The following is a 13,898-nucleotide window of genomic DNA, read 5'->3' as shown; positions in this document are numbered from 1 at the left end:
GTGGCCACATAGGTGCCACCAAGGTCATCCTGAGATTCCTGGAACTCATTACCTGTTCATGACCTAACACGTTAGGAAGAATGGAGGGAAGGCACACACCTCAAGATTGTTCTAAGGATGCTGTAGAGCATCCTCTGTCTGTAGAGTTGAAGCGAGTGGCAGAGAGGTCTAACATGGATCCTCCCAAAGGTTAAATGGTCTGTTTACTACGTCCTGATGCGGAGACCACTCCATACCTAGGACTTGACTCTGATGACTTAGCTTGTCGGTCACCACATTCCTCCTGCCTGGAATGTACTTGGCCATGAGCTCCACAGAGTTGTTGATCGCCCATTGGTGCATCTCCACTGTTAACGAGTGGAGCTGGCAGCAGAAAAGTGTCATCTTTTCTAACGAACAATTCTGGGACCATGAATAGAAGACCTCTAGCTTCTGTCAAAGAGAAGAGGTCAACCATAGGTCTTTCCAAGCAGACAGAAGAGATAATAGGATACCCCAAGGGAATGTCCTATGATAAAATACTCAGCACAGATATGTTCTAAATATTGTACCATCAACTTGTGCATTGTCAAAGTAATTGCACTATAGACTGGGGAGAAGTCCTTGAGCTGCTCAAGAAAGGTGCATCTTCAACAGAGCAGACATTCTATGAGGTAATCCCTTGTGATGATATACGATCAGTATGCTACTCATCAGAGATCTAAGCAGTGGAATGCTACACAGTTGCTGATTTTTTAACTCTTCCACAAAAGCTGATTTTTTAACTCTTCCACAAAAGCTCCAGGGGGAGAGGATTAGTAAGGAACCAAAGGCTATGATAGGAATCAGGAATCACATAAGTATGAAAAAGTCCATGGATATGTATGATAAGGTGGCCGTAGATGTATACCCCTTCATATGTCCCAGGAAAGGAAAAGCACAAACCATTAACGTGAAACAATGGCAAGAACCCTGATAGTCAATGTCTCGAAGGATAACATAATTGAAAAATTAAATGGCTTGTTTCTAAGGTATACATTAGCAAAAGCTGACTGGTACCTCCAGGTGCCTGCCATGATAATCCTGTTGACATCAAGGCTATGATATAGACTATAAAGATTACTTGTCTAAGCCAGTACAAGGCTACTCTTCTAGAAACTTGCCCAATGAAATGGTCTGGAAGAAAGATGAATGGATCTGACTGTGTTTGGCATGGGAGGAGTTTGTGACTCTCAGAAAGTCAGCTGCAAATGACAATTCCACTAAGTTCAAATCTCATGTATAAGTGACTTGGATAGACAACAATGCTTGCTGACCCCTCTCATGAATGTAAAATATACATTGGGGGGGGTTCCTGACGGATGCCCTCAATAATAATAATGGGAGCTGCCTCTGCCGCGGGTACAGCCGCCGAAACTGGAGCGTTTGGATACAGGAGAGAACACAGCTCCTCCGACAGCATGTAAGGTTGGCCGGATTTTGCATTTCTCCCGAAACCTCCCACCCAAGCCTTAAGGGACCCCATCGATGAAGTCTTGAGCGCCAAACTAACCTGTAAAACTAACCAAATTAGGATCCCCCGTGTCGAGGAAATTTCACCAAAGCAAAAGTGTAGAAGAAATTTCACAGAAACAACGAGGAGAGAATGTTACTTACCGACTCATCTGTCACGATCCTCACTAAGTCATAGCATACTGTACAAGCCTCCGGGTGCCAGACCATACTTCCTTCCACCAGGATGGCGAAGTTGGCATGAGATCGGCAGACCTCATGCCTGTACGGCCTATACAGGACGGCCGGACAACCTGTCACCTGGCAACGGACCATCTGTAAGTTGAAAAGTCAAATGAGTATCATCAGATAAAGCTGCTGGAGTTAATTCCGGCGGGATGAGTGCACTTCAACTAGATATTTAATCCGTTAAAGGCAATATCGGGTATAAATTTCAACTTACTGGTTATCAATAAAGCTCTGGATGTCTCCGCCTGCTCCGGAATCCGTCATTGGGATCGGTAAAGCCATAACAAGCGGAGAGGGCCTGATACAAGCAGAACAGGGGAATAAGGTAAGACACGGAAACAATGGTACAATAAACTCCGGTATGTATTTTCTGGCGTGTGTGATGGTAGACCACACTACGTCGGAACAAATGCGGATCCGGAGACATACCTACAGAAGCTAAATAAAACATGTTCTAACATAATCTCTTAAAGGCTTCACCTACTCCGGAATCCATAATCCCGCTATCATAACAGTAAAGGTCGGCGGAGACGGGCTGATACGAGCAGTACAGGGAAAATACGTAAAACCTAGGCCTGAGTCTGATCACACCGGGGAAGAGAAGCAATTCTAAGGTAATTAGAAACGCAGCTCTAAGCCCAGCTCCGCCCCCACATGAGCGGGGAGGCCGAGACAACAAGGGAGAATAGACAACTGAGCGGTATAGCCTGCTGGCTGGTGTGATGGTAGACCCCACCTGGCCAAAGGACCTACAGGCCCGGAGACATACTAAAGAGATTACACAAATTACTAATCAACCAATCTCCTCCGACTAATCCCCCTGGATAAGCTATATGGTCTAGCGCTTGTTCATCGGTAAGATTACTTGAACAGCGAGCTAGCTAGGCAGCGCCGGAACGAGACCGGGGCAGGGGGGGGGAGTGTCTGGAGGAGAGTGGACGAGTCGTGATCGCCTGGCCACAGCAACCGATCAGTGACCCACCACCTCTCGGGATCTGTAACTAGCCTACAACTAAAGGGAGCAGAAGACGGTAGGCCAACTGACACCCTAAAGGGGGCAAAGGCCCAGGCTACACACAACAAGACAAACATAAAATAAATGATGAGGAATTACTGGAAGAACTGCGAAAGGAGGAAAGGGGGACGCACCCAGCAAGAACCCAGCCTAACCCTCCGAGATCGGTACAGATCCAGTCAGGTTGGCTAGCATGGCCTCCAAAGGACGTCATGAAGTGGACGGATAGAACCTAACGAAACCCTCCAAAATCGAATCTTCCGATCTGGTCAGGTACAATAGGTCTAGGCCCAACAAACATGACACGAGAGGGACTCTCTGTCCTGGACCACTCTCCCAGCAAGCATAATAGCCTGGACAGGAGGTGGTAAGGATGGGGCCGAAAGGGTGGAGGGGCAGGACTGCCTGACCTACCTTCCAAAACCTAGCCTAGGTCTGGTCGGGTAGGCCAGGGAAGGGCATCGCAAGGACTTCCAACCTCAACAAAGAATATGAATTTTTTATCACAAACATGCATATAATCGAGTGCATTACTGACTAACATCGTAAAACACACTAAAAGAATGCATGCATGAATACTGCGAGAGAGAGAGAGGAACCGCCCTCTCCACAAAAAACTGGCGTACTGCTAGGCTAGCCTAGAAGCCAAAAACACACTGCTCGCGTATAACATATGAAAAATAAAATCGTACGTATGAAGGGAAACCAACACGCTCCTGAGGGACTGAGGACAAAAAGGGGGGGGGGGGCCACAAAAGGCTAAAATAACGAAAGATAAACATAAAAGAAGAGACTTCAGAATACGTCAGGAGCGAGTTAGGCCCTACGACGTAAGGATAAAATTCGTAAAACTAATGCTCCAGAAAACGACAGGAGCTAGAATAATGATGGGGTATACGAAAACAGTGGTATAAACAGTGAAATGCAAACGGTGAGGTAAAAATCATCATAATATAACAATGGGAAAAAAAGCATGCCGCAAATGATGCACCCAAGATGGTGGATATAAAAGGAGCATCACCCCAGTTCGCGAGAACCAAGGGGCCAAATAAGGGCTAAAAAGGGAATGTATCGTGCCCTCACTAGATACAAAAATGAAAAATGGAATACTCAACTTAGATGAAGAAGCTTGGGGCTCTGGGCAGACATGCTTCGCCAAAAACACACGAAGAGGGCAGCAAGAAAAACACGTGTGGACACTGTAGCGTGCTAATACAGGAATGAAGCCTTCGGGCAGGAGTTGTAGTAGTAGCAAGCGGAAGGTAGACGTAAAGTAGTCATTGTAACGGCACCTACCTAGAGAGGGGTTTTGAGAGGAGTCTTCTAATTGGCAGAAAACCTGTGGTAGTGGCTTCCACTCACCCTTGTGTTTATACCGATACCCTATGGGTGAGCAAGCTGAAGGTAGTAACTTCAGCATTCCATTTAGCTTTTTCTCTCATATATTTAGCATCTATTTATACCTAGAAATGTGTGCTACAGGGACATTTCACCGGCCGACACAGGTCGAACCCAGAAAAATGTTCACTGCAGTTTTATCCTTGTTGCCGATGTACGATAATAGTCATTAGCAGCTTGAACAGTTTTCTCAGCTTCAGTTATAACTAGGTTTAAATTTAACAGTATATTTCCCGACTGATCTTTGATCTATAGCGAATAAAGTTATTACATTAAGATATCTCAGTTCTATTCTATACATAACGCCATTTATAACAACTACGGTAATAGTGTACTGTAGTACAATGATTGAAATACAAGCCAAACGGATGTTATCCAGTTCGGTTATACTTAGAAAATAAAAAAGTTTCTCGTTCGGTTGTTCATGGCTGTACACGTTCACGCAACCAGTATAACGTTAAAACCATATTTTCATCATTCTCTTTTGCTGTTATTGAAATGTAACTACAAGATGGATAAAGTTAGGCCATTGTAATTTGATCTATCATAAAATCGGACTATCGTAAGACTAATGATCGTAATTTGAACACTACAGCTACCTGTACACTGTATAAAATTTATTATATCTTAACATACTCTAGACACCCAAAGGATTAAAGCTAGGCTCTTTTCACTTTACAGTATTTACAATGCTATAATGTACTGTACAGTAAATTCTATAATACTTTATTGCATAAATATAATTTTACTTATTGCACCATTGTGGGATTACGGCGCCTTTGACTTGTCTAGACTTTCGAAAGAAGGTGTGCGGTGGCCATAGGCTTTAAAATCGCTTAGCGTCGAAAATCACTTGGCGTCGGTGGCCAGGAACGGAACCCCTGCCGCTAACCGAGGGCCGCCTTATAGTTTTGGGTCAGCAGCCTTTAAGAGTAACCCATCCCATTCAAGGACCTCCAGGTCAACACAAGGAACAATGGATATCTCCCCAAAAGAAAGCAACAGCCCTCAAACAAATGAAGTTATATATAATGTCTGTGAATATTCCTCCAACGAAATACGTAACCCAAAATTTTCTGCAAATATATTTCTGTGAACAAAATAATGGAGACAAATATCATGTTTCTATGACGAACAGTAGACTACATAATACCCTATACAATAAAAATTATAATAGGATATAACCTGGTATAAAGGGATCAATGAATTACAAATTAATGAGCCATTTAATTCATAAAGGTAGACTAATGTAACTTCAAATAATAAAATAATATAGCAAAGCTATATACATATAGCATACAATAATGAAAATGAATAAATACTATACTTACAATGACAAATTTTCTATGACAATTTGTAGTTTTCATAGCAACAAACCTGAGGTCTTAACAATACGATAATTTTCTAGTGCCTAGCTGAATCCAGTTGAATTGTGGATGAAAAAGTCAACGTGTGCATTTATCGGGTGAAAACCGGTCAAAGACCGTGCACCCACACTACTGCGTTCAGTCTTTCCTGACCCAGGATGTCTTAAGAAGACAGAGGGGTGGCTAGAGGTGGGCAGTACGTATAACGTTAAGACCTCAGGTTTGTAGCTATGAAAAATACAAATTGTCTTAGAAAGTTCATAATTTGTTTATACGCGAACAAACCTTCAGTCTTTACAATAGGATAGACTTATACTTGGAGGAAGGTAGACATATCCTAAACCAGGTGGGGGCCTACCCACCAGTCCAACTCCAAAAAAAATATCTACAGGAGAGGGACTGATGCCCGTGAGAAGCTAGATAAACCGATATCCAACAACTCAGCCACTGGGTTACGTACAATGATATATGGGAAGAATCATTGCATTAGGAAACTAAAGAGAAACTTTGACTGCTCAATAACAAACCAATGCACCAGGTTATTACTCCTCACTCCCCCTTACTAGGGAGTGGAGTATATGCTACTGAATAGAGGGTTTGACTATTTGAACACAAAGCAACCAAACTATCAGTATGACTACCTTACCCACCTGTATCAGACTCAGTCCAGCGAATGGCGTGTCTATTCCTCAACCTGCCTGTAGGAAGAAGGAAAGGAACAAGAGAGAGAAAGAGACCAGCCAACTCACTCATTCTCTTTTCCACACAATCATCTTAGGTAAGATACAAACGTGCCCTGTTAAGGACAACAATGATTTACACAATCTGTTGGGCAGCCACCACAGGACCCAGGGAAAATGTTTCCATAGATCTGTGGGCAACATCCTTAAGATAGGAGGAGGGTGAACATGGACTGGTGTAACCAAGTGCCAGTGCTCAGCAATCTAGGAACAGCCAAATTCTTCTTGAAAGCCAGAGAGGGACCAATAACCCTAGCGTCATGTGCTCTGGCCTGCACAGACATGGCAGCAGAATCATCAAGAGTTAAATACGACTGTCTCATAGCTTCACATATCCAAAAAGAGATTGTATTTTTAGACACCTCTTTCTTTGTATGCCCCGTGCTAACAAAAAGCCTATGACAACCTGACCTAAGATGTCGTGTCTTCTTAAGATAGCAATGCAGAGCTCTGACAGAACATAACGAAAGCTCTTGAGAATCACCGCCCACAAAGTCATCCAGTGATGAAATGGAAAAGAAGGTGAACCTATCATCCTGCACCAAGGGATTCTGGGTCTTAGTCATGAATTCCGAAACAAATTCGAAGGACACTGACCCCCAACCACTGGTGTGCTTCACATCATAGCTCAGGCCTATAGCTCCCCCACTCTCTTCAAAGAAGTCAAGGCCAGGAGGAAAACCATTTTGAGTGCCAAGTTCCTGTCTGATGAACGATGTAAAGGCTCATATGGAGCTTTAGTGAAACTTCTCGAGACCAAGAAAACATCTCACATTGGTGGCTTGAGCTCTCTAGGAGAATGTGACTGCTCAAACCCCTTAACTAGCAAGGAGAGTTCCCAGGATGAGATGTTGATACCTCTAAGACATATCACTAAACTCAGGGCCACCTTGTAGCCTCTAATAGCGGAAACAAACAAGCCTTTCTCATCCCTGAGGAAGGCCAAAAAGTCTGCTATGCGCTGAATAGAGGTTCCGAGCGGAGAAAAACCCTGTTTACGACACCAATCACAGTAAATCGCCCAGTTGCCATGGTAAATGGCACAGATAGACTTTCTGAGGCTGCTGGACATATGACCTGCTGTCTTCTGAGAAAAGCCTCTCGCTTGGAGGAGATACTGGATAGCCTCCAACCGTGAAGAGGCAGGGATTCTACTGACTGGCGGAATCTTTCTACGTGTGGCTGACAAAGATGATGCCGCCACGGGAGAATCTCCCTGAGACTCTGCGAACACATCAACCTGTTCAGGACTTGATGGAACAAACAAAACGGAGGGAAGGCATACACCTCCAGGTTGGCCCAGGGATGTTGGAATGCGTCCTCCACTAACGCCAGAGGATCTGGAACCACTGAACAGAATATCTCCAAGTTTCCTGTTGAACCGGATCACAAAGACGTCCAGATTAGGTCTCCCCCAAACCTGGAAGAGCCTGTCTGCCACGGCCTGATGGAGAGATCATTCTGTGCCTAAGATATGATCCTGACAACTGAGCTTGTCCGCGACCACATTCCTTTTGCCTGGGATATACCTGGCTGTGAGCTCCACCAAATTGCTGACCACCCACTGGTGAACCTTGACTGTCAAGGCATGCAGTTGATGCGAAACCAGACCCCCCCTGCTTGTTCACATAAGCAACCACCTTGGTGTTGTCCGACATGAGAGTAACAGCATGTCCCTCTACTTTCTCCCAAAAATCCTTCAGACCCACAAAGGCTGCCTTTAATTCCAAGACATTGATATGCTGCTGTCTGTCCTCCAAACTCCAAACGCCCAAAGTAATGAGGCCGCCTAAATGAGCGCCCCAACCTGCGAGGGAGGCATCTGAAAAGAAAAGAAGTCCGGCCGAAGAGAATGCAGAGGAACACCCTCCAAGAGCTTCTGATCGTCCAACCACCAATGGAGATTTTCTCTCACTTCCAGAGATAGAGGAAACATTATTAGGGGTGAGTCCCCCGCCGGAGACCAGAATTCCCTCAGTCTCCATTGCAGAGACCAAAGATGAAGTCACCCATGAGGGACAAGCTTCTCCAGAGAAGACAAAATTCCCAGTAGAATCTGCCACTGATGAGCTGACTGATCCGGATGCGATAGGAAGTTGCGCCACTACTCACAACTTCTCCGACCTCTGATCTGACGGAAAACTCTTGAGACTGCCGTATCGATGATCGTACCCAGATAGAGAATCCTTTGACTGGGTATGAGATTTGAATTATCTTGGTTCACCATGATGCCGAGTTCCAGACAAAACTGAAGCAGACAATCTCTGTCTTGCAGCAGCTTCTCTCTGGAACCTGCTAAGACCAACCAATTGTCGAGGTACCTCAGCAAACGGATCCCCTGAGCTTGAGCCCGAGTTGGGATGAGAGAGAAGACTCTTGTGAACACCTGAGGGGCTGTGGTCAACCCGAAGCACAGGACTTAGAACTTGAAGACCTTGTCTCCGAGAGAGAAGCGAAGGAACTTCCTGGATGACGGATGAATAGGGATCTGGAAGTATGTGTCCTTTAGTATCAACATCATGAAGTCACTTTCCCTCACAGCTGCCAACATTGATCGTCAGGTCTCCATCTTGAACTTTGTCTTCCTGATGAAATGATTCAAGGTGGATAAGTCGATCACAGGTCTCCATCCCCCTGATGCCTTGGGCACCAAGAAGATGTGACTGTAAAACCCCGGAGCAGACGCACCACTTCCTCTATTACACCTTTGTCCAGCATTTTCTGCACTTCCTCCCTGAGAGCCAAGAACTTCAGAGAATCTGGGGGATACACCCGCCTGAGCAGAGGTTTGTCCGAGAGCGGGGGAGAGAAGTCGAACGGTAGTAGATATCCCATCCTGAAGGACATCTACTACCACTTCTCCACCCTATAACTCTACCACTTGGCCCACTAGCCCGCCAGGCAACCCCCCCCCCCCCCCCCCCCCACGTTGCAAAGGATAGTGAAAGGCACCCAACCTATCAACGACCCCCTTATTTCTGCCCCTGGAGCCCCCTTCTTGTAAGAGCAGAACCAAAAGGGACATTGGTCCTCTGACCTAGACTGGGATGAATGGGAGGGCCCCGCCGAAACCAAACTCCTAGATGGCTTACCAGGCGATGATCTCCGTGTTTGCTGCTGAGAAGGAGGAAGAGGAGGGGCAGGACGTCTTTAAGAACGAGAGACTGACTTGGACACAGCCTGGTGCATCAACCTGTCCTTCGTGTCAGCTCGCCGTCGGTCTATTGAGTCCTCCAGCTCAGTCTGAGGGAACAGAAACTGAGATTCTAAAAGATTCCATTCCTTAACGCCAACAAGGACTCAGGGTCAACCGATCTTGCTATCCTGGACAAAGCCACGTCTCTTCTGATCAGAGGAGGCTTAGGCCACAAATTGACGCTAAGGTGTGCATCATACGAGAACGCCTTGCCTCCAGAATACAACAAACTGGCAGGAGAAGAGGTACTCACCAACCCTTCTGGGGACCTGCCAGATGCAATCTTGGCAATGATTGTCAACCAAAAGTCCAACTATGAGACAGTCTGTAACATGGAGACTGCCGCAGACTCCAAAGCTGAAGCATCCTGCGGAGACAAGGACGGTGCCACTGACCTAACCTGCTCTAAAGTCAACCATGGCATCAGACGTATAACATCTGGGTTAAGATGACGAGACACCAAGCAGGCAGTGTGTTTAGCATAATACTTCCTATGCCTCGTGAGTGGTGGGGGAAGCAACTTGGAAGAACCCCTTGCCCGAAGAGACCTGTCCCAATCTGACACAGAAGTGTTCATCTTTAGCAAGACCGACTGGACATGCCCCAATAAGGGAAACTGAAACGACAACTTAGGATCTTGCATAGCCCCCAGCAAGGCTTCCAAGCAAGGAGTGAGAGATGACTTGAACCCATGAATGAGATCGACAACTTTGGGTAAAGGAGGACAAAAACTCTTGCGTGTCTCCTCCCTCTTGCTCCGGCAACGGAGACCGATGATGAGAAGAAGACACAGGCTTATTAAACATGCCTTCCTTGTGCAGACCAACTGTAGACCCAGCAGCCAAACAGCCCGAAGCACCAACAGACCTGTGCGGACTGGAGCCAAGAGCCAACTCCTGCGATGAACCAACCACAACATTAGGAACACCACTATGAACACTCACAAAAGATGACTTGCGTATGTGGTGGCCACATACGCGTCCATGCGGAGCAGACACAAGTATGTGCAATGGAGAAGCATCTCTAACACCTGACATAGAATGAGAATTCCTTGGAGTCGAACCCCGAATAGCATCAAGGGGAGGTGGAGACGAACACTCCGGCTGCACTACTTCCGCATTCATAACTTCAATTGCTTCACAGGCGCCTTGAGATCCTTACAACGACGAATAGGTCCTGGTGCTGAAGAAGCAGAAGAATCAGCAACATGCAAACAAACGTGTGAGGTTGCAACACACTCGGTGTCTCTAAGCAGAGGATGATGCAGCCACTGCAGATTGCACAGGGTATGAAACACTAACACTCTCATGAACACGGGGGTAAGCGGAGATGGGGGGGAAGAAGGAGAGGATGACAGCACTGATTCCTTACACATCCTCTTGGCAGGAGGAGGGGGTGACACACCACGCTTGCACACAGTCTTCCCAGCCGACATGGCAGCAAACCTATCTTCCAAAACAGTCCAATATCTTATGAGCAACCTGACAAAGCCTCAAATGGATCCGCATGAGAGGGCACAAATGACATAGAAGGGAGAGGGAGTGTTCTGCATGGCAGCGAGAACATCATGGGAGCAAATGACGACACATTGGAGCGAGGCAGCACAGCAGCCCCAACTGACAACGCTGACAAAGCAGGGAGAGACGACACTGAGGGAACTGGGAGTAATGTCATTGTTGGCAGTGACATCACCAGCAGCGCTGACATCACAGCTTCCCCTAGAACTGAAAACAAGCAGCAGGCATCACTGGGGGAGCGATATAAAATGGCTGACCCCGGCCACCAATGTAGAGAAGGCCAGGGGGAGGCGAGCATCCATGAAATGCGTCAGCAAACCCTCCAAGGAGGGTGAACCCCGTAGCCCAAGCAATGCCCAGAGTGCCATCATTTTGGACACCTCCTAACCCGAAATATAAGACACTGATGAAAAAGCCTCCTTCCTCACTGGAAGCAAATTAACTCCCGAGGAAGAGGGGGTGACATTACACAATAAATCAGCCTGAGGACCTCCCAATATATACTTCCGACAACGAATCGATGGAAGAAAAGGAAGGAATCATAGGCAGAACAACATTAGCCTCATGGGGTGTGACTGCGGAAGAAGACAAAGCATCGGGGCAAGGAGATGAAAACCCTTCCCACAAACCCACGAAGGAAGAGTAGAAACTCTAAAATGCTCCCTCTTGTTGTAAAATAACTTCCACTGCACTCTAGGCTATGCACGACATTTTGGGCAGGGATTTGTCATAGTACAAACATTAGCACGACACCAACTGCATGTGGAGTATGGGTCTGTAGCTAAAGAAGCCAGGAAATGAGAACATGGGAAACCTTGAGTTCCCGGGCACATACGTTGGCGAGGCCAAGAAGAACAGAGGAAGCCATAACAAAACCACACACACACACACAACACAAAAGAGAAAACGGGCAATGAACTGAGTAAAAGGCCTAGAGAGGGCAACCATGACTCTCACCCAGCGGTTAAGAAAAAGACTGGACACAGTAGCATGGGTGCACGATCTTTGACCAGTTTTAAGACAGAAGGTTTGTTTGCGTATGAACAATTTAAATATGATAGAGAAGAGAGAGAGACGAGAGGAGAGGAGAGAGAAGAGAGAGAGAGATCGAGAAGAGAGATGAGAGGAGAGAGAGAGAGAGGCATTTCCAATGCACAGAAATTATCCTTCAAATTGCATTTATGCAATCATTAAACAACCTTGACGATAGGTAAAATGTAAGAAAAAAACAAAGAAACTATAGAAAAACTTTACTGATTAAAAAGCAAATGAGCCTCATAATTACTGGAAGTGATCTGGAAAAATAAAAGCCAAAATTATGAATTTACATTTAAAGGAGGGAGAGAGTTACCTGGTGAAAGTTAACCCTTAAACGCCAAAGGGGTATATTAAAAATCGTCTTTCGTGTGCCGAGGCGGTCTCAGAGTAAGAGCGGAAGCGGAAAAAATATTTTTTTTCAAAAAATCACAGCGTGCTTAGTTTTGAAGATTAAGAGTTCATTTTTGGCTCCTTTTTTTGTCATTGCCTGAAGTTTAGTATGCAACTATCAGAAATGAAAAAAATTATCATTATCATATATAAATAATGTGATATATGATAGCGCAAAAACAAAATTTCATATATAATTCTATTCAAATCGCGCTATGCGCAAAACGGTTAAAGGTAAAGTTAATTTTTTTTCGTTGTAATGTACACTACATTGCGATTATTTTGGTATATAACACATTGTAAAACGATAAAAGCAACACAGAGAAAATATTATCACAAAATAATGCATGAATTCGTAACGCGCGGACATAAATATTTTTTTCAACAATTCACCATAAATCTAAATATTGTCCTAGAGACTTCCAATTTCTTTCAAGATGAAGAAAAATGATTGAATATTACTATACTGTAAGAGTATTAGCTTACAATTGCAGTTTTCGACCACATCTGACGAGTTAAAGTTGACCAAATGTCAAATTTTTTTATATATTTTTTTATATGCAATTATTTCGGAAATTAAAAAGCTATAAACCTTCAAAAATATTTTTCGTTTTATTCTACATAAAATTGCGCACAATTTCATATATAAAACTCTATGAAATGCCTAATATGAAACGGAGCAAATATTCCGAGAATGGGGCGTACGCATTTCGGAGATTTGTGGCGGAGAATCCGCGCGCGGAGGGAAGGAAAGTTTTTTTTTTTTTTAATTCACCATAAATCTAAATATTGTGCTAGAGACTTCAAATTTATTTCAAGATGAAGATAAATGACTGAATATCACTATACTGTAAGAGCTTTAGCTTACAATTGCGTTTTTCTACCATTTCGGTAGAGTCAAAGTTGACCGAACGTGGTTTTTTGTCTATTTATCATGATTTATATGCAAATATTTCAAAAATGAGAAAAGCTACAACCTTCAATTATCTTTAGTTGTATTCTACATGAAATTGCACACATTTTCATATATAAAACTTTATGTAACGGCTAATTTAAAATGGTACAAAATTAATTATATCAAAGTGACAAAATAATTTCCGAGATGTGTCAAAGATACTTTTTAGTGCGCCAAGAAAGAAATTCGTGCTTGCGCGCCTGCGTAACGATTGTAAACAAAACAACACATTGATCCGTGAACTCCCAGCATCCCCCAAGGCGTGTGATTCAAGAGTTTTTGGCTGGTAGGTCTAAAAGTATTTTTCCGCGAATTTTAAAAAAAACTTTTGTATGTCAACGTAAAATACGTCCAGTCGGCACCCGAGAGACAAAAAATGTCGACGTAAAATATGTCCAGTCAGCGTTTAAGGGTTAATATTTGAATTTAATTTATGATCCCATATCCTCATTTATGATCATATAAATTTTCATAATAAAATTTATTATTTGGATACTTACCTACTGTTAAATTTAGCTGTATCTCCCCGCTGATTAGGCAAGTCTGTATTCAAACAAAAAAAT

At 44.3% G+C, this 13,898-nt stretch overlaps 1 protein-coding gene across 3 annotated transcripts in view; it reads right to left on the bottom strand.

Annotated features, from left to right (window-relative positions):
- LOC135216300 (cytoplasmic dynein 2 intermediate chain 1-like) overlaps positions 1–13,898 on the bottom strand; it is a 404,990-nt gene that overhangs the window by 233,606 nt on the left and 157,486 nt on the right. The gene's annotated exons all lie outside the window — the stretch shown is intronic.

This window comes from Macrobrachium nipponense, chromosome 6 (genome assembly GCF_015104395.2).
Source record: "Macrobrachium nipponense isolate FS-2020 chromosome 6, ASM1510439v2, whole genome shotgun sequence".
Taxonomy (NCBI): Eukaryota; Metazoa; Arthropoda; class Malacostraca; order Decapoda; family Palaemonidae; genus Macrobrachium; species Macrobrachium nipponense.
The sequence above is the reverse complement of the archived record's forward strand: the minus strand, read 5'-3'. Positions and strand labels throughout refer to the sequence as shown.